General features: G+C 36.7%; 1 long non-coding RNA gene across 1 annotated transcript in view; it reads right to left on the reverse strand.

The window, feature by feature from the left end:
- Window positions 1-19238, reverse strand: part of LOC144373824 (uncharacterized) — a 41166-nt gene that overhangs the window by 2649 nt on the left and 19279 nt on the right. The window lies entirely within an intron of this gene.

Here is a 19238-nt window from a genome sequence, read left to right on the forward strand (position 1 = left end):
TTTTCATTTTTCAGTGGGCCCTACAAATTAGGTAGCTGATCTTGTGGTTACACTACTGTGTGCCTGGGAAGGATTCAAGAAACCCATGAAACAGTCCCCTCAGGGAGAAGAAACAAAGGACACTTTTGGGGAAAAGAACAAGTGATTTGTGCTGACTTAGGCCTGTAAGGAAGGAAAATGTACTCATTCATTCATTCTTTCTTTTGTTTATTCATTTAAAACTTTATTAAGGGGCTGGGCAACTACTATTGCCAGGGTATAGAGGAAAAAAATGACTGTCACAGTCCTAAGGAAGCCCCTACTCTGCTGGAGTGGGGGAAGGATCACAAGCACAGCAGAGTAAGGGTTGGGATGTAAAGAAACACCCATAGCTGTGGCGTGCAGGGCAGATACTGTGAGCAGTCCAGCCTGGAGATGGGATCCAGCCTGGAGGTGGGTATATGCTGTTGTCCTAAGAGTCAGGCATGTGCTTGATTGGTCAATAGAAGCCAATAGTTGCAAAGCCTGGTAAGCTTTTCCACCAGTAGAGATAGTTTCACAGTGCAGAAAAAAATCATGCCAGGTACTTCAGGCAGAAGCTTGTGTCTGAGCCATGATATGGACTGAATGAAACTTCTCAGGGTGTCAGCCCTAGCCACAAACTTAACCACTAGATAACCTTGGACATGAATATACCTGCAATACAGTGCCCTATTTAAGTGTCAAGAAAGGAGAAGTATCCCAGTGGCTCAGGAGGCTGAGGCAGAAGGATCCCAAGTTCAAAACCAGTCTCAGCAACTTAGCAAGGCCCTAATCATCTTAGTAAGACCCTGTCTCTAAATAGAATATAAAAAAGTAACATGAAGAGAGAGTCTACAGAATGGGAGAAAATCTTTACTACATGTACCTGAGATAGAGCATTAATCTCCAGGATATGTAAAGAACTCAAAAAACTTAATAATAATAATAATAATAATAATAATACAAATAACCCAATCAATAAATGGGCTAAGAACTGAACAGACACTTCACAGAAGAAGAAATACAATTGATCAACAAATACATGGAAAAATGTTCAACCTCTTTAGCAATTAGAGAAATGAAAATCAAAACAGAAAGCAGTATGGAGATTTCTCAAAAAACTTGGAATGGAATCACCATTTGACCCAGCTATCTCACCTCTCAGTTTATACTCAAAGGACTTAAAATCATCATATTACAGTGATGCAGCCACATCAATGTTTATCGCAGTTCAACTCACAATAGTTAAACTATGGAACCAACCTAGGTGCCCTTCAACAGATGAATGGATAAAAAAAATGTGGTATATACAATGGAATATTACTCAGCCTTAAAGAAGAATGAAATTCTGGTATTTTCTGGTAAATGAATGGAGCTGGAGAATATCATGCTCAGTGAAATAAGCCAATCCCAAAAAACCAAAGGCTGAATGTTTTCTCTGATATACAGATGCTGATTCACAATGAGGCAGGGAGCTAGGGAAGAATAGAATTACTTTAGATTAGGTAGAGGGGAATGAAGGGAGGGGAAGGGGTATAGGGGTAGGAAAGATAATAGAATGAATCAGTAAACATTATTACTCTCTCTATATAACTGTATAACCAGTGGGATTCTACGAATAAAAAAATATTATTAAAAAAAAGAGGCCAAGGATGTGGCACAGTGGTTAACTCCTGGGTTCAATCCTTGTAACCAAAAAAAATAAAATAAAATAAAATAAAATAAAATAAAATAAAATAAAATAAAATAAGAAAGGGGAAGTAGCATCAAATCAATTGGGAGAAATTTACTTCTGATCCCTGGACTTTTTATTTATATGAACCATTTTCATGTTGTTTTCACAGTAGAATCATTTGTCCCCACACACTTTGTTTGTTTATAATGGGAGTTTGGGCAATAATTAACTCACACCCAGCGGTGTGGTTTTTTCCCCTAGTGTAATTGCAATTATTTTTTTCTTCATAGTTTCATCATGGGCTTAGCTTTTCATAAACTCAAATGGTTGCAATTAACTATAATAGATCATTACGCCACACATTATTAGGCAAAATTGGATTAATTAACCTCTTCTGGCCTCTCAGCTTGGGAGACAGAAAAAAACGAGGTCTAGTTCAAATACAGCATTTTGAAAATGTCAGCCATGATTCAGTGATAACTATTTATAAATATATATGCTGCATATCCACAGGGTGGCCAGTGTATTTTTACATGTAAGTATACAAAGACACTCTGTTGTTAACATGCATTCAAAGCAGGAGCCTTGACAGGGCCATTATGGCTTGAACTATGAATATTTATTAAGAATAATATGCAAAATGGGCCTCTGTTTGAATGGACCAATTGAGGAGTATCAGAGCGCCAGGGCCGGGATGGCAGCGCCAGGGCCGGGATGGCGGATCCAGGAATGATAACAATGATCCTAAAGGGACCTGGCCCTAGCTGGGGAGAGCCATGTGGTGTGTCAGTGACCTTGCCACTTCTGGTGGTGGTGTTTGCTCTGGAAACATTGACTTAGGGCTCCAGTGCGCCCTCCAGCCCCAGCTCCCCAGGTCCTGAGTCACAGATCCATGTGAAGGGTTTTCCCTGTGGAACTGAGCTCCAGGTAGCAAGTGGGGGTCCATACCCGCGTCCCAACTGAGCCGCTTTCTTCTCTCCGGCCTGAGTAGGAAGCATTTCTTGAGTGGTTGACCCTCCCAGCCTCTGCCCTGTTTTCCTTGGGACATTCAGGCAGCAATGAGAATAACTTTTTAATTTCAAAAACATAAGAAGCCAGAAGATAGTGTATGCCATATAATTTTATTTATATAAAAATCAAAACAGGAAAAATTAATTTATATGTAGAGTTTTTGAGGGACAGCAGTGACAGAAAGGGGCCACAAAGTCCAAGCGAGGTGGCACACTCCTGTTATTCTAGCAGCTGGAGAGGTTAAGGCAGGATGATCATGAGTTCAAAGTCGGCCTCAGCAACTTAGCAAGGCCTAAGCAACTTAGCAAGACCCTGTTTTCAAATAAAATATCTTTAAAAGGGCTGGAGATGCAGCTCAGTGGTTAAGCAACCTGGGTTCAACCCCTGGTTCTAAAAAAAAATGTCAGGGAGGGCACAAAGGAGGCTTCTGGGGTATTCACAATGCTCTATTTCTTGATCTGGATGCTGTGTACAGAGGTGTATTCACTTTTTAAAAATTTACTGCACTATGCCTGTGTGACTTGTGCATTTTTCTACATGTTTAATATATATAAATAAAAATTATTCCATAAAATACAGAGATAAGTGTCAGGGAATGTAAAAGAAATTAGACACAAAATAAAATAATAAAAAATGTTCCATTTAAACAAATTATTTTTTAATTAAGAATCAATCTTTGAAGCAAAAATAAGTCATGAAGAAAAAATTCCTAAATAAAATGCACTGAGGAATTTTCCACAATTAGGGGAAAAATAGGAAGCAGTTGAAAAATAAGTGTGGTGCAAACAATTAGCATTTTTCATTAATCAACATGATTCCAAAAAATAGTCCATATAATGCTTTGTAAACATTCACAGTCATTTCTACCAATTACTCTTTGGACTCATAATGAATAACAAAATAGTAACATTTAGTCTACCCCTCAAGCCCCTGTATAAGGTTCCTCTGAGAGCTGTACTTTCCTTCTCTGATTCCTTCAGTAGCTCCGCATTCTCCACTATGAATAGGAAAAGAATTTCCAAGTTGCATATTCAGAATTCTCTATCACATAAAACCCCCTGCCCTCAGAAGACCTGCTTTTTTAATAGGGCTAAGTAAAAAGTAGTAGTAGTAGTAGTAGTAGTAGTAGTAGTAGTAATAGCAGTAGTAGTAGTACTAGTGGTGGTGGTAGTAGTGGTAGTGGTTTAAACATTAGATGTTGATCTGGCCCAATCACTTTCTCTAACCTCATATATTTCTAAACTCACCTTCATTCCTTCTGCTCTAATAACACTCACAGCTAAGGCCTTACCTCAGGGACTTTGCATCTACTTTCCTTCTGCCCAAAATGTTCTTTCCTAGATAACCACATGACATCCTCATCCTCCTCAGCTCTTCAAGTTACCTTCTCAGTGACATCTATCTCAATCACCTAATGTAAAATGGCATTCATCACTAGAATTCACGAGCACAGGGTCTTTTAGCAGTTTTATTTTTGCTGTACCAATGCCTGAAACAGTACCTAGTACAGAAGAGGTAGTCAATCTTTGTAGTATTACACTGAACAACTAAATGAATAAATGAGTACAAGTTCCACAATCCTTCTTCCCTTGAGGCAGGCAGCAGCAGTTCAATTTTAAAAATGAGTAAACTGAGCTTTAAGAGATTAAGTACAATGTCCAAAGTCACAAAGAGATACAGATTAATAATATCGAAACCGATAGCACCCAGCTCTGAGGGCTTTCCCAGTTCTCCTACAGTTTAAGCAGGCTTATGCTCATGGAGGAAGAACCTAAGAGGGGGGATTTTCTCCCATCTGTGGTACTGAAGAAGGGTTTTTGTTGTTGTTGTTGTTGTTTTCCCTATCTTAACCCACTAAGAAGAGAGTATCAGATTAACTACTGTAAAGCTCCTATCAATGTTTATCTTCCTACAGATTTCCTTAATACCTGGATTTTTAGAAGTCTACAACAAAGTTATTATTTAGCAACTCAAAAAACAATGAATGACCTTACATGAGCTCCACAATGTTTTCATAAAAGTTCCTAGAGTGAACACAAGAGGCAGCTGGTTACTCAATTACTGTTCTAATTAAGATTCTGTTTGATAAGCAGATAAGGATTTAGAAACCCATTAAATTTGATAAATTGAACTTGTCAGTTATTCTTGAGGCTTTCGTAGAAACATTTACAAGAATGTTAAAATCATTGTTTCATAATCTGTATATTAAACATCCTCGTGCAAATATTTTGTTCACAAAATAGTTAAAGTTATAAAATCTCCTATTTGTATTTTCCCAGACTTCTTAATTAAAGAAATGGCAAATTCTAATGCCCTTCTCCTTAGAACAAAAAATCTATTAGAAATTCTGCACATAAGAAATACCAGAATTTTGTAAAACTGTGTTTTAGTAAAATCTCTACTTTATCATTTTCACATGTAACACTCCTGACTGTTACCAAATGTATTGTTTTTGAAAGATTAAACAGTGATAAAACTGTCTCACAGAATTGTCAACTCTTAATTTCCTCAAACTGTATAGTCTGTGGCAGGCCTATATCAGAGTCACACGACTGAAGTACACATCAAAGGCACAGATTCCACACCCCAAATTCAGCAGAAAGTTAGAGGGAAGGGAACAATTTTATTTTTAACAGGTTTCCTGCATGATTAACACATAAACTGCAGACTGATATACTAGCCTACCTGACAGCCATCATAGGACTATAGTGAAAAATGAAAATGGAACTCTCTAAAGAACATACCCCAGTGATAGTCTGTTTCAACTGTTCTATGAAAGGTGGGCAGTAAACACCTTCCACCAAATAAAAATTAAGGAATTCATCTATAGTTGTATAATTGACTTGGTCTAAAAAGTCTAAAACCGCTTTTCCTCTACCATCCTTCACAGAGGCTACTTCTGTCCAGAGTGGACAGAAGGCTGAAAGAAGGTAGGCTCCTCCCTGGGCCCAGATATCAGGATAAGATCAGGAAAGGGGTCTCGGTTATTAAGTAGGATATGCCAACAGAACTGAATCCTTTTTATATGTAACATGCCTCTGTTGCCAAATATATTGTTTTAAAAATTTAAATGGTGATAAAACTCTCAATAAGTATGGAGCCCACACTACAAGAGAACTTCAGATCTATAATATATTTTAATTTCAAAATGGACATAAAATTGGTGATTTTTCAGTATCAAAAAACAGACCAGCTTCAGAGATGCCTAGCCAAGGTTCAACTGTGAACAAATATCAGTTGACACATTTTATGATTTGTGATGACTTTAGAAACTAATATTTATAGATAAAAAGAGACTTATTAAAGGCTCACAGTCTACTCTGGAAAAATTCACAAGGCCTCTTCTGACAGCCCACTTATTGATAATGATAATCCTGACTGAGTTCCAAGCTTCCTGGCTGAGTAATTTGCTCTCTCCTCTGAAGGCAGAATGAAACAGACTTCTTGATTAAGAGACACACACTGTAACATGGTTGTAATATCTCTATACTAGAATTAGTATGAAATTCATTAAGTTTATAAGTGCTCACAGTACAGAACTATGACCACTTTATTATAAGACTAATGGCATTATGTGAAATTATAATAAGTACTAGAACAAAAATACCAGAATAACCCCATAACATCAGCAACCATACAGTGAAAAATTCTTTAAAAGATACAAAAATAAAACATATACAAAATAATATGGACAAATTAATATCAAATATATCTGATACAGTAATAGAAGAAATGGGCTACACCCATTACTAAGAGAAAATTAGTAGCCAGGCATGGTGGTGCACACTGTAATCCCACCAACTTTGCAGGCTGAAGCAAGAGGATCCTAAGTTTGAAGGCAAGTCTCTGCAACTTAATGAGACTGTGTCTCAATAAATAAATAGGCAGATAGATACATAGATAGATAGATAAACAGATAAATGGCTGGAGGCATGGCTCAGTGATAGAGGGCCTCAGGGTTCAATCCCCAATGGCCAATAAATAAATAAATATTAACCTTGAAATGGATTACATAAAAAATTCTTGTGCTATAAACAGGAACATACCTCACAATAAAGTAATTCAGAAAGATTTAAAATAAAAAATGGCTGAAAAATGCCTGTATAAACTAGGCAAGTGCAAATAAAAAGAAAGCATAAGCCCAGATTTCATCATCAGAAAGATAAAATTCAGAACAAAAAGTATTAAGCTGAACAAAGAGGCCCATTAAAATGACAAAAGGGACAAGCTAGAAGAAAAACTGTTTACCTTATATCTTTTTAAAACTGCTTTGTTTTTAAAATCTGAGAATACACAATTTATTCAAAAAATGAAATTGATTACTAAAAGAGAGAATTAAAAAGTAAAGCATAGATTACAGAATTTATGCAGCTGCTCAGAAAAGATATTTTTCCTTTCCCTGGGCTTGAACCTGAAAGTGTGGAGTACAGCAGCTGGTGCCATCCTGCCATATGATTTCACTCATATGAGCCAATAAATTCATTTTTAACTTAAAACAATTTCAGTAAGGGCTCATTTGAAATTACAGAGTTTTCTTTTCTTTTTCTTTTTGACAGGGCTGGGGTTCAAACTGAGGGCCTTATACATCATAGACAAGCACTCTACCACTGAATGTTTGAGGTTCAGGTGGTACGTCTTCTTCAGAAAAACCTAACCAGAAAACAGAGTACATGTCAGAGATACTGCAGAACTGAAGGATTCCCCTTCCATCAAGCAGAGGGAAAAAAAGAGTTCTCAAACTTTGAAGATAAGGGAAAGGGAAGGAGAAAAAAAAAACTTGAAGGGGAAGGTTTCCTTCCTGTCTTCAAGAACTTCAAGAAAAGCTTCTTCCTTGATCTTGGAAATCTTAAGGATAGAATTGCCTTGAAAAAGATTTTTAAACCCTATCCTTTTTTTTCAGTTTTAGGTTATAGATGGACACAATACCTTTATTTTATTTATTTATGTGGTACTGAGGATCAAACCCAGCGAGCACTCCATGCATGCAAGGCAAGCACACTACCACTGAGCCACAACCCCAGCCCAACCCCATCCTTCTTTATCTGTCAGTTCATCACAATCCCAAATCTTTCACCAGCCACCTACACATACCATACCCCCAGCACCATGCACCTCTCAGCCACTTTCTTAGAAGAATAACCACACGCAAGGCTCCGTGTTGCTCTCTCCTGTACATGCAGGCTTTTTCCTTTTGGTACTGGGGACTGAACCTAGGAGTACTTTACCACTGACCTATATCTCCAGTTCTTTTTATTTTTCATTTTGAGACAAGGTCTCATTAAATTGTCCAGGCTGGCTTCAAAATTGTGAGCCTCCTGCTTCAGTCTCCTCAGTCATTAGGATTACAGGTCAAAGCTAGTTTGTTTTCAGTACAGTACCCACCCCCCCCACCCCCAGAAAATTTACTAACAGAAAAAGCGGGCTGGAGGGAGGCAGAGAGGGAGGGAGGGACAAAGAGAGAAAGAGAAAGAGAAAGAGATAAACTGGAATGTGCATGGTAAAAAAAAAGAAATTTCAAGAAACAATACCAAAATTATGTTAATTGTGCTATAAAACTACTCCTTTGAAATTTCCAGAATCAGAGGAGACAGGAGGGAATAGTCATTTCCTTGTTCTTCCTGAGAGGCTATATAACCAAGCATGCTGCAGAGCCAAGAAGTCTGGATCAAATCCCAGTTCTGCCATTTAATGATTATATAATCCTAGACAAGTCACTTAACACCTCTGCACTTCAGTTTTCTCATCTGTAAAATCTGCTTTAAGATAACATGGGGAGGAAAAAAATAACATGGGTAGAAAAAAGATAACATGGGCTTCTCTCTCCAGAGTATGAGGATTAACTCAGTCAATAAATATAAAGCCTTTAAGTAAATAAATATAAATCCTTGGCTAATACTCAGTATCAGCAATTGCTGTCATTGTTACTATTTATTGTCATTTAAGAACAAGACTTGGGAGTAGTTAGTCATGTGATCAATGGAAAAAAGGGAGAGGGTTATAGAATATTTGTAATTGGGCAGGACAAGCACAAGGTAAAGAAAACACCAGCAAGCAGGAATATTCTCAGTAGCACCCTTTTCTCTCCAAAAGGAACAGAAGAAAAAGGCTAGGAAAAGTTGCTCATCTGTGATTTCAGAAACTATACTGTCTGTCCCCAAAATACCACCTATTTCTAATGTTTAAAATGCCTTGAAACAGGTACAAAACATTTTCACAGGTTCAAAAGCATTTTCTTTTTACAAGGAGAAACAAAAGTAGTTATTCAAAAGTCATTTCAGTATCATTTCTTACATATGAGAAAACCGAAGGTACAGAAAGGCTTATCTATATTAGGGCTATTTTTAAAGTTTAACATAAGAAAATTAATGATAAGAGTTGTTAAACTCTAATATTGGTTACTTAAGATTGTACCAGTTTATGATATTTATGTGCTTTCCCAAATGTATCACAAATTCCATTAGCTTGTTTATATACACACACTTCTAAGTCGTCTTCTTCATCATCATCATCACCATCATCTATTTTATATTCATCTCCAGTTGGACCCATAAGGGAGAAATTGGCATGGTGGGACCTATCCCATAGTACAGTTCTAATATGTAATACATAATTTCTAAAACAAACAAGGAAAACCCAAAGAAAACTTTTTAAAATGGCATTCTAAAAAGTCAATGTCTAAAATATGCACTACAGGAACATAAAATTTTAGGCTACTTTTCAAAGTCAAATTCAAACTAAAGCCTTTGAAGGTGGGTAAAACAGTCTTCTTTATAAATGGTATGGACACTATTGGTAACTGCTGAGGGCCATTGCCAAGTAGGAATGACGCATCGAAATTTCCTTGCCAGCGTACCCCATGTTAAATTTGCTGTGTCATTGCATGTGTCTTTGAGAAAGGTGACCCTGCTCAAGGACCAGGGTGGATCCAGGTTTAAGGTGTATCCTGCAGGTTTTAGGAAGTATCCAGGCTTAGGATAATTTGGGTTTAAGGCGTTCCTGGTTTAAGACAATCTGGGTTTTAGGGAAGTTCCAGGTTGAAGGTTATTCCTGCTGGGAATGGGGCATTCCTGCTGCCTGAGTTCCCGTTGAGTTCTCTGTGGAATTCAGAAAGTATTTGGGACGTGAATTGGGCAAGGCAGAACAGGGATTTCCCCAGAACATGTGTAGAGGCCGGTGTGAGTTCGGGAATAAAGAATTGCTGTTTGAATCTACAAGGTGTGTGGTGGCTCCTGATTCAGTGCCCAGCCAAGACTGCGGCAGGTGACTGTATAAAAAAAAATGAACCTCAACCCTCTTTCTCATATCATGATGCTCAAAAATGAAGTCAAAACATATAATGGTCTAAACGTAAAAGTATAAACTAAAAAAAGAAAAAAAATTCTAGAAGAAAATATAAAAGAGGAGCTGAAGTTGTGGCTCAGTAGTAGAGCACTTGCCTAGGATATGTGCGGCACTGGGTTCCATCCTCAGCACCATATAAAAATAAATAAATAAATAAATAAATAAATAAATAAATAAAGTATTGTGTCCATCTACAACTAAAAAAATACTTTAAAAAATAGAAAATCTTCATGATCTTATTGGAAGCAAAGTTTTCTTAGGATACAAAAAGCACTAACTATAAAAAAAGAATTGATATATTTAACTGAATCAAAATTAAAACCTTCTGTTCTTCCAAGAACATATTAAAAAAGTTAAAAGGCAAGCACCAGACTGAGAAAATATCCATAATACATGTATTTAACAGAGTGCTTTTATTCAGAATGTATTAAGGTTTCAGTAACACAACACAGCAATCTAAGTCTTAAAATGAGCAAAGAAGACACATGAATGAATAGCCAATTAGCTCATGAATATATCACTGGTCATCTAGAAAAAGCAAATTAAAACCAAAATGTGATACTATTATATATTTATTGGAATGGCTAAACTTAAAAAGACCAGCAATAGCAAGAGATGACAAGGAGGTGGAGCAACTACAACTCTCACACCTGGCAGAGGAAGGGTAAACTGAGGAACTACTTTGAAAAATAATTTGGCTGTTTCCTATTTAATTAAATACCACAATCCAGCAATTCCACTTTTAGATCTTTGCCCCAAATAAATCATATGTCCATGTAAAGACTAATGCAAGGGTGTTCTTAGCAGCTTTATTGAAAATAGCCAAAAGCTAGAAACAAATTGGCAAGTGAATGGATGAACAAATTTTGGTATATTTGTAAAATGCAATACTACTGAACAATAAAAATGAACATATGTCCCATACCCTTAACAACATGGATGAACCTGATAGGAATTATGCCAAGTGAAAGTAGCAGGACACAATAGAGTACATGTTTTAATGATTCCATTAACATGAAATTCTATAACAGTGAACTGTCCTCTAGTGACAGAAATCAGATCTGTAGCTGCTTTTTGTACAAGGTGGTGTGGGGAGAAAACAAGTGCAAAGCAGCACAGAGAATGTGGGGAAAGATGGAAATGTCCTGGATCTTAATTGGGGTGGTAGTTTTACTGATGGGTTATATGTGATAAACTGATTGACTCATACTTAAATGGTGTAAATTTTATTGCATGTAAATTATACCTAATTAAAGTTGATTAAAATAAAGCTTTGAAATTTGCTATATTTAATTTATAGGTAGACTTTCTATTTTTAAAAAACATAAAAAATAACACGAGAAAATTCCTAGGCAAATATGTATTCCAAATACTTCTGAATAGGATTATCATTCCAGTATTTATTGAGCAAAAAGTAATGGTTAGTAGTAGCTCTCACTCTGAAGAAAAATACTTAACTTCAAAAAGGACATTCCCTACTCATATGCTTTGAAATTATGATAGTTAACTATTTATGAATGTCTACTACATGTATTTGTATGTGATACAATTTAAATTTTTAAAAATTTGTTTTTTCTCCCAGCAGTTCAATTTTTTTTTCAATAGCAAAATCACAAAATCATATGTGACATTATATTTACCTTTGAGAAAAAGTAAAAAAAAAAAATCCCAGACTTTTCTGAAAACTCTACAGTCTTTCATAATCCTGAAGGGAACTATCAACATTAAAACATTCTCAGATCAGTGGAAATCCATCCGAAAATCCATGAAGATTTCTTTCATGCATGATTAAAAGCATTTTCTCAGTAAGACACAAAATCAAGACCACTTCACTCAGATTATGTGTCTCAAGTTCACAAGTTCATTAACAAGCTCATGACTGCTTCAAACAGCCTAAAATAACAAAATTCTCTTTTTATTAGTGCATTTTGATTATATAGAACAACGGGATTCCTTGTGCCACATTTGTACATAGAAATAAACATTCTGATATAATCTTTCTAAACTAATATTTTTCTCTAGAAATACTAATTCTGATATTATCCCAAGAAAGAGCTTCTTAAAGAAAAAAAAAATCAATAGATTGTCTGGAATTCATAGTATAATGAATTAAAAAAAAAAAGAACACATTAGCAAATTGATGTTCCTCCAAGATGACTGGAAAGGGTAATACGGACATGGAAGACAATGTGAAGAGACATAGAAGAAGGCTGTCACCTTACAAGCTAAGGAGACAGGCCCAGAACCAATTCTTCCTTCACAGCTCTCAGGAAGAATGAACACTGCTAACCACCTTCATTTTGGCTTCTGCCCTCCAGATGTGTGAAACAATTTCGGTTAACCCACCTACTTGGTATTATTTTGTTACAACAGCCCTACCAAATTAATACACCCTACTAGAAAGGTCAATATCTACTAAGTAATCACAAGCACATCACTACAAGATCAAGCACATTGGGAGGAGTGCGATGATAACATGTACTAATTTTGAGAGTGTGAATATTTTTACAATGGCCGATTTCAAGCTATCAATATTTCAACAATCTGATATAAAATTCCTGAAAATACAATAATCAGCTTTTACAAGCTACTATAAACTACCTCCATCACAAACCAAACACTCATGTCTTATCAGGAGGCTGAGGCAGGAGGATCTCAAGTGCAGGGCCACCCTGGGCAACTTAGTAAGACCCTGCCTCAAAATTGAAAACAAAAAAGGATGGGGATGCAGCTCAGTGGCTGAATGCTTGCCTATTATGTACAAGGCTGCATTCAATCCCCAGTACTGCAAAAGAACAATGATTAACACAGAAAATAATCATGCCTTGCTATCTTTTACTATCTACAGATGATTCCAATGTGCAGGCAAAGTTAGAACCATAGCTGGACATTTTTGGGCAAAATCATGAAATCAATGACTATTAGAATACAGAATATTTTAAGAAATAAAAATAGCAAAAACCTGGAACAACCATGTGAGACTAGCTTAAGAATGATAGAAAAACAAGTGATGAAAGCAGGAGGTAACATTTACTGAATACTTAACAAGTTTCCAGGCATTGTTCTCAGCCTATTGTGTGTATTAAGCCACTTAATGGTTACTGCAACTCTATGAAATAATTACACACCTGCTTTTGAATAAGGAAACCAAAGTACGGGGAGGTTAAGATTTACAACAAATAAGTAAGGAGAGTAGGATCCAAGTCCAAGCTATCTACCCCAGCCTCTGTACTCAGAACCACTGTTTTGTGCTGCTACTGACTATACATGATACTTGTAGAATACAACAATTAGTCTAGTGTAGCTAGAGCCCAGAGTGAGAGGAATCAGATCAGGCTGGAGAAAGCATGCAGTACTTGTGGCCTCAGGTGTATGCTAACTTTATACCAGTTTGCAAGTTAAACTTGAAAAGTGAATCATTTTAGCCTTTTTGCACAACTTTTTACTTAAATGCATCAAATCAAAATAAAATTTGAAAAAAAAAGAAAACCTAGAGGTCTGCAAATGAAGTTCTCTCTGGAAAACAAAATCACCAACAACTTTTTTTTACCTTATTTCTAAATCCTAATTTTTACCTTTAAAGACTTTTACAAGTAAAAGCAACTGTAATCACACAGGAGCAATCAGCAGCAGCCTAGAGTCTCTGAGAACAAAAGCAGGAATATCATACCAGTTCCTAAGCCACAGATAGTCTAGAAGATGAGACTGCACCAATTAAACACCTGGAGCCCAGGCTACACCCAGTACAAGAAGCTTAAGTTTTCCCCTTCTGAGGTTTCAAGACAGAAACCCACAAACACTTCACATCACCATGGTCCCGGAGGACCCTGTGGGGGAGACTTCTGAAAAATCTAGCATTCTTTTCTACATTCAACCAGTACACCTCAGGAACTGTACTTTCAAAAAAAAAGTCAGTCTTTATATCTGCACAGAATATTGTGATATATCAGCATTTTGACAAAGCTACACGGGATAATGAAAGCAGTAAGCAAAACACACATCCCTGAAGTAAAATCTTTACATTGTTAGTACAGAGGCAAGTATGTTAGCAGGTAGCTTCTCTCCTCCTAGAAGCACATATTTCAATGTGTAAGAACCTTGGAATTGACCTAAGGAATCCCTTACCTTTGGAGCTCCAGGAAAATGACAGAATATGAAAAGAGGCTAAGCTATGTGTCACTCTGTGGGAATAAGCAAGTAGGAGAGAGGCAATCCACAGACCAGGCTATTCTCTAAAAGGCAGAAGAAATAGGATTTTATTCTGTATGGGAAGGTAATCTCTTACTCAATTTAATCACCCACAAGTAAATGTGTAATATCAAAGGCTGATACATAAGAGTTACATAAAAGACAGTAAAGTATACTTACCTACAAGGTAATTTATATATACATAAATGATACCTAACTTAGTAACCAGAAATTGCTCAAACTAATATTCATTTTATCAAGGACTTCCCAAATGCCCAATATTTCAGTCAGAACTAAAACTCATATTTATATTCCTATTGGCAAGAAAAATTATGTCTTTTTAAATAGTATTCAACACCAGTCATCTTTCAACCAGTTTTTCAAAATGTAGTAGAAGAAACAGGACCCCTAAGGAAGAGAAGTAGTGATGTGACTTAATTGCAGTAAATAGCTAACAATTAACAAAAAGTTCTTCAAACCCAGGACTCATATTATAAATATAAAAGATTTTACATCATTACCTAGTGCCTATACCTATTGCTAGTGTTTTACTCCTATTCTCCTGTAACAAATAACCATAAAGTTAGTGGCTTAAAGCAACACAGATTTATTACCTTGTAAGACAATAAATTCTGTAGGTCAGAATTCCAACACCAATCTCACCAGGATAATCTCAAGGTATACCATTCTGAAGACTCTAGGAGAATTTATTTTCAGCTTCCACAGCAGCCTGCATCCTGGACTTTACTTCTCGCACCTTCCTCCATTTTCAAAGCCAGTGTGGGCAAGTAAGATAGATACATCACTTTGACCTCATCCACCTGCTGCTCCATATCTAAAGGACTCTTGTTTAAATGGGCTCACCTGGATAAACCAGGATTACCTCCCTTTCTTAAGGTCAGCTGATTAGCATCCATAATTCCAAATGCAATCTTAATTTCCCTCTGCCCCGTAACCTAACAAAGTCACACACTCCAGGAATTAGGAAGTAGCTAACTTTAGGGTTATTTTTCTGCTCACCAGATACATGGATAGATAATTCTACTTCACCTCTCCTCTTTCCTCATTTATAAAATACACATACTAGTAACCATCTCAAAGGGTTGTTATAAAAATTACATGAATTAATATCAGTACTAGTCACATAATGTATGAGCTATTTTATACCAATCATTTCACCTAAAAACTTTTTTTCTTATTGTGGAGTGTAACTTCCAAAAATCTGTCTAATTCAGTATTACTTTTTGTCTAATTAGTAGGTGTAAACCACGTGCAGACACTGAGCAACTACAAAGTCACTAGTCAGAACTGAGATATGTTAGAAGTGTAATACATATACTGCAGTTTGAAAACTTAGCATGTAAAAGAATTACATGTGGAAATGATAACACTTGTGCTGTATTCAACAAAATATATTTATTAAATTAATTTTACCTGTTTCTTTTTTTACTTTGTGTAAAAAAAAGAAATATGTGCTAGGGAATATAATTTCACACTAAGCATGCCTTTCACACTAAGCATGCACTCTACCATTGAGCTATACTCCCAACCTCTTTTTTTATTTTATATTGGCCAAATTATATTGTTATATTGTACACATAAATAATATGTAATGATAATCCCACCATTATGTGCAACTGCAGTGCACAAATAACAAAATAAAACAAAAAAGCCTGTGAACTACTTCCTTCTAAAATCTCAACAGTTGATAAAATTAAGTAGTGAAAATGGTACCTATATTCTTAACTCCCCTACTTTAGACTGGGATTGGGTCATGTAAGTATGGAGGCTGAGAAATTCCAGGATTTGCAGTTGACAAGATGGAAACCAAGGAGAGCCAAAGTGCAGTTCCCAGTCCAAGTCTAGGGCCTGAAAACCAGGAGAGCTGATGGTATAAGTTATAGTCTAAAAGATGGCAGGCTGGAGATCCAAGACGAGCTGATGTTTCAGTCTGAGTCTGAAGGCCAGATAAGACCAATGTCTCAGTTCAGGTGGCCAGGAAGCACTTCCCTTAGCTAGCCCTTTTTGTTTATTCAGTTCTTCAATTGATTGTACAAGGGCCATCATATTAGATAGAGGAATCTTTTATTCAGTTTACTGATTTAAATGTTAATGTCATCTAGAAACACCCTCACAGATACACCCAGAATTATATTTGGCCAAATGTCTGGGCACCCTTTTGTCTAGTCATTTTATGTGTAAAATCAACCATCACAGTCACCAAAGTATACCCCATTTTCTATAATTGATGTATCATATCTTGAACACATAACCATGCAAGAAATCAAGCCTCTTGTCTTGATGCCAAGTTTTTCAAGAGGAAATAACTAGCTCCACGATCCATCTCCTCTGCTCAACATTTTTAGTTTCCTTTTCTTTCTTCAATATGGCTGAAGGCATCTATTCTAAATGAGCTTGACTTTGATCAGCCATGGAGTACTCACTAACCCATATTAATTATGAAGAACTGGACCTCTGGAAGTAAACTGCTAGGGTCCAAACACCATCTCTAACCAACCTCTCTTCTTACCTTTTTAATGTAACTACCAGAAAATTTTAAATTATACATGTGGCTCACATTTGTGGAATACATTATATTTTTAGTGAACAGTGCTGCTCTAGACAAATTTACTCTCTACTTCTGTGGTCTTAGTATTTGGTTTAGTTCCTTAGTATTTAGTTTAGTTTAGGGATCTAAACTATATCAATCTGCTTTGTGCTGGAGCAATCTGTATTCATGTTGTCTCTCCAAATGGATTGGGAGCCCTCACTAGCCAACCGTCATGGACCTTTAAATAACAGTAAGATTCATGGTAAATTTACAATGAACATTTGTGGAGCTTATTAAAAGTAAAGGAAAATATTAACTGCTAATGTGCTGTCTGAATACATTATTTGATCTACTATAAACCAAAATATCCAAAAGTCAATTTGTCCTTTTGGAAGCAATTTTTTCTTGGGTAAAAGTCAGGATTGGGATATACAGCAAATGGGGGTGAGGGGAATTTCATGAAAAAATACTCAAGCTTAGCAAGCCCACATGTAACCCCAGTGACTAGGGAGGCTGAAACAGGAGGATTCCAAGTTTAAAACCAGCCTCAGCAACTCAGCAAGGCCCTAAGCAACTCAGTAAGACCCTGACTCAAAATTGAAAATAAAATAAAAAGGATCTGGGGATGTAGCTCAGAAGTAAAGTGCCCCTGGGTTAAATCCTCAGTACCAAAAAGAAAAAAAACAAACAAATAAAAAAAACCCTCAGGCTTATTACATACAATGTATTCAAATATCATCAACTCTATAATATCCTATTTCATTTTTTAAGTGGTAACTACAACCCACAAAATTGTTCCATAATCCACTAATGATGTGTGACCAAGTTGGAAAAGCACTGCCCTAATGTTTCAGGAGCAGACTTTCCTGGCTAGAGACAATCCATCTTAAAGATCTACAGGTCACTTAGCACTCCTCTGTTCTTGTATCTCCCAACAGGAGGGACCAACCCTGGGGCCAGCCATGGCCCTGGGTGGCCATCAGAGAAGGCATGCAGACCCACTTACCATGCAGTCTTCTCAACCAGCCTTCATACTAGGATTGGGGACAATGGAGGACAGCACACACAGTGTTCCAGGATCCATGTCCACTCCCATGAGGTACAAAGCCCAGCTCTGCCTGGCCAAGAAGAGTTGGTCAGAGCTGAAGGTACACAGGAAGAAAGAGTTCATGCTGTTGTTCAGAGAAAGACTCTAGGAACTTGCACTAGATTATTCTGGCAAACCTGAGAAAATATCATCAACTTCAGAGTTATGTATGTTAAGTCAAACTAGAGAAAGATAATATCAAATACCAGACAGGCATTTTTATTAACAAGAAAGGGAAGAAAAACTGTAAGGAAAAAATCTATCAGAACTTCACACATTTTTGCCGCTTTAGGGATCAAGCCTTGGGCAAGAGGCTATAAAGTATTCACACACACACACACACACACACACACACAGCATGGGAGTAGGAAGAAATTCCCAGCCTGAAAACAAGAGAGAATAATCTCAGAGTAATGAGGGGCAAATAGTAGAAATTAGTAAGAAATCTCCTTTCAGCAGGGAGGTTTGATAGGAAGGAGTCACTAAAAAGACTGATAGACAAGGCTAAGTCCACAAAGATAAGCAGGCACAGAGGAGCTCTGAAGCAAGTCTTTCACTTAAGACAAAGGAACAGGAAGCTTTGCTAGAAGGAAACAGAGGGAAAGGAATCTCTCTGAGCAATAAAAAAGAAATAGGAAAAAAAGTTAGAAATACTGACATCCTGAGGACAGCTGGTAACTGCATTAAGAGTTCAATTACAGGGGGATTTCTACCCTTTTATATGGATATCAGGTTATATCCTAATGAGGGTAGAAGATCAACTCTTCCTGGAGGATCTAGTAAGCTTTGCCCCTTACTCCCTACATGATCTTATAACTCTGAAAGAGGATTAACACTTCAGTATTTCTGCACCTCACTGTAAAATGAGGATAACTACATTTGCTTCACAGGCTTGTGTAAGAGTTACTAAAACCAGAAACAGTGTAACTGGAATATGGTAGGGAATCCATCTTTCCCTTCATCTCCTGAAATCACTTTTCTTCCTTCAGCCCCACCTTGCAATTCATAGTTTCCCCATCTTCACCTGAAATGATAGAAACTACTTTGATATTTAGTGTAGAAATTTTTGTTTTTATCAGTGCATGATAATTGTGCTCACTGTGATATATTCATATATGCACATAACATGATTTGTTCCAATTCGTTCCCCAACATATTCTCTTGCCTCCCTTCCTCCTTCTCGCTAATGTAGGACTTTTTTGCTGCTAACATAAATGATTTAAAAGTACTCCCCTCTTCCCTCAGTACTGGAGACAGAACCCAGGGGAACTCTACCACTAAGCTATATCCCCAATCTTTTTTTTTATTTTTTATTTTGAAACAGGGCCTAATTAACTTGCTGCCCTTGAACTTGTAATCCTCCTGCCTCAACCTCCCAGGCTCTG

The sequence above is a fragment of the Ictidomys tridecemlineatus genome, unplaced genomic scaffold (assembly GCF_052094955.1).
Source record: "Ictidomys tridecemlineatus isolate mIctTri1 unplaced genomic scaffold, mIctTri1.hap1 Scaffold_50, whole genome shotgun sequence".
Taxonomy (NCBI): Eukaryota; Metazoa; Chordata; class Mammalia; order Rodentia; family Sciuridae; genus Ictidomys; species Ictidomys tridecemlineatus.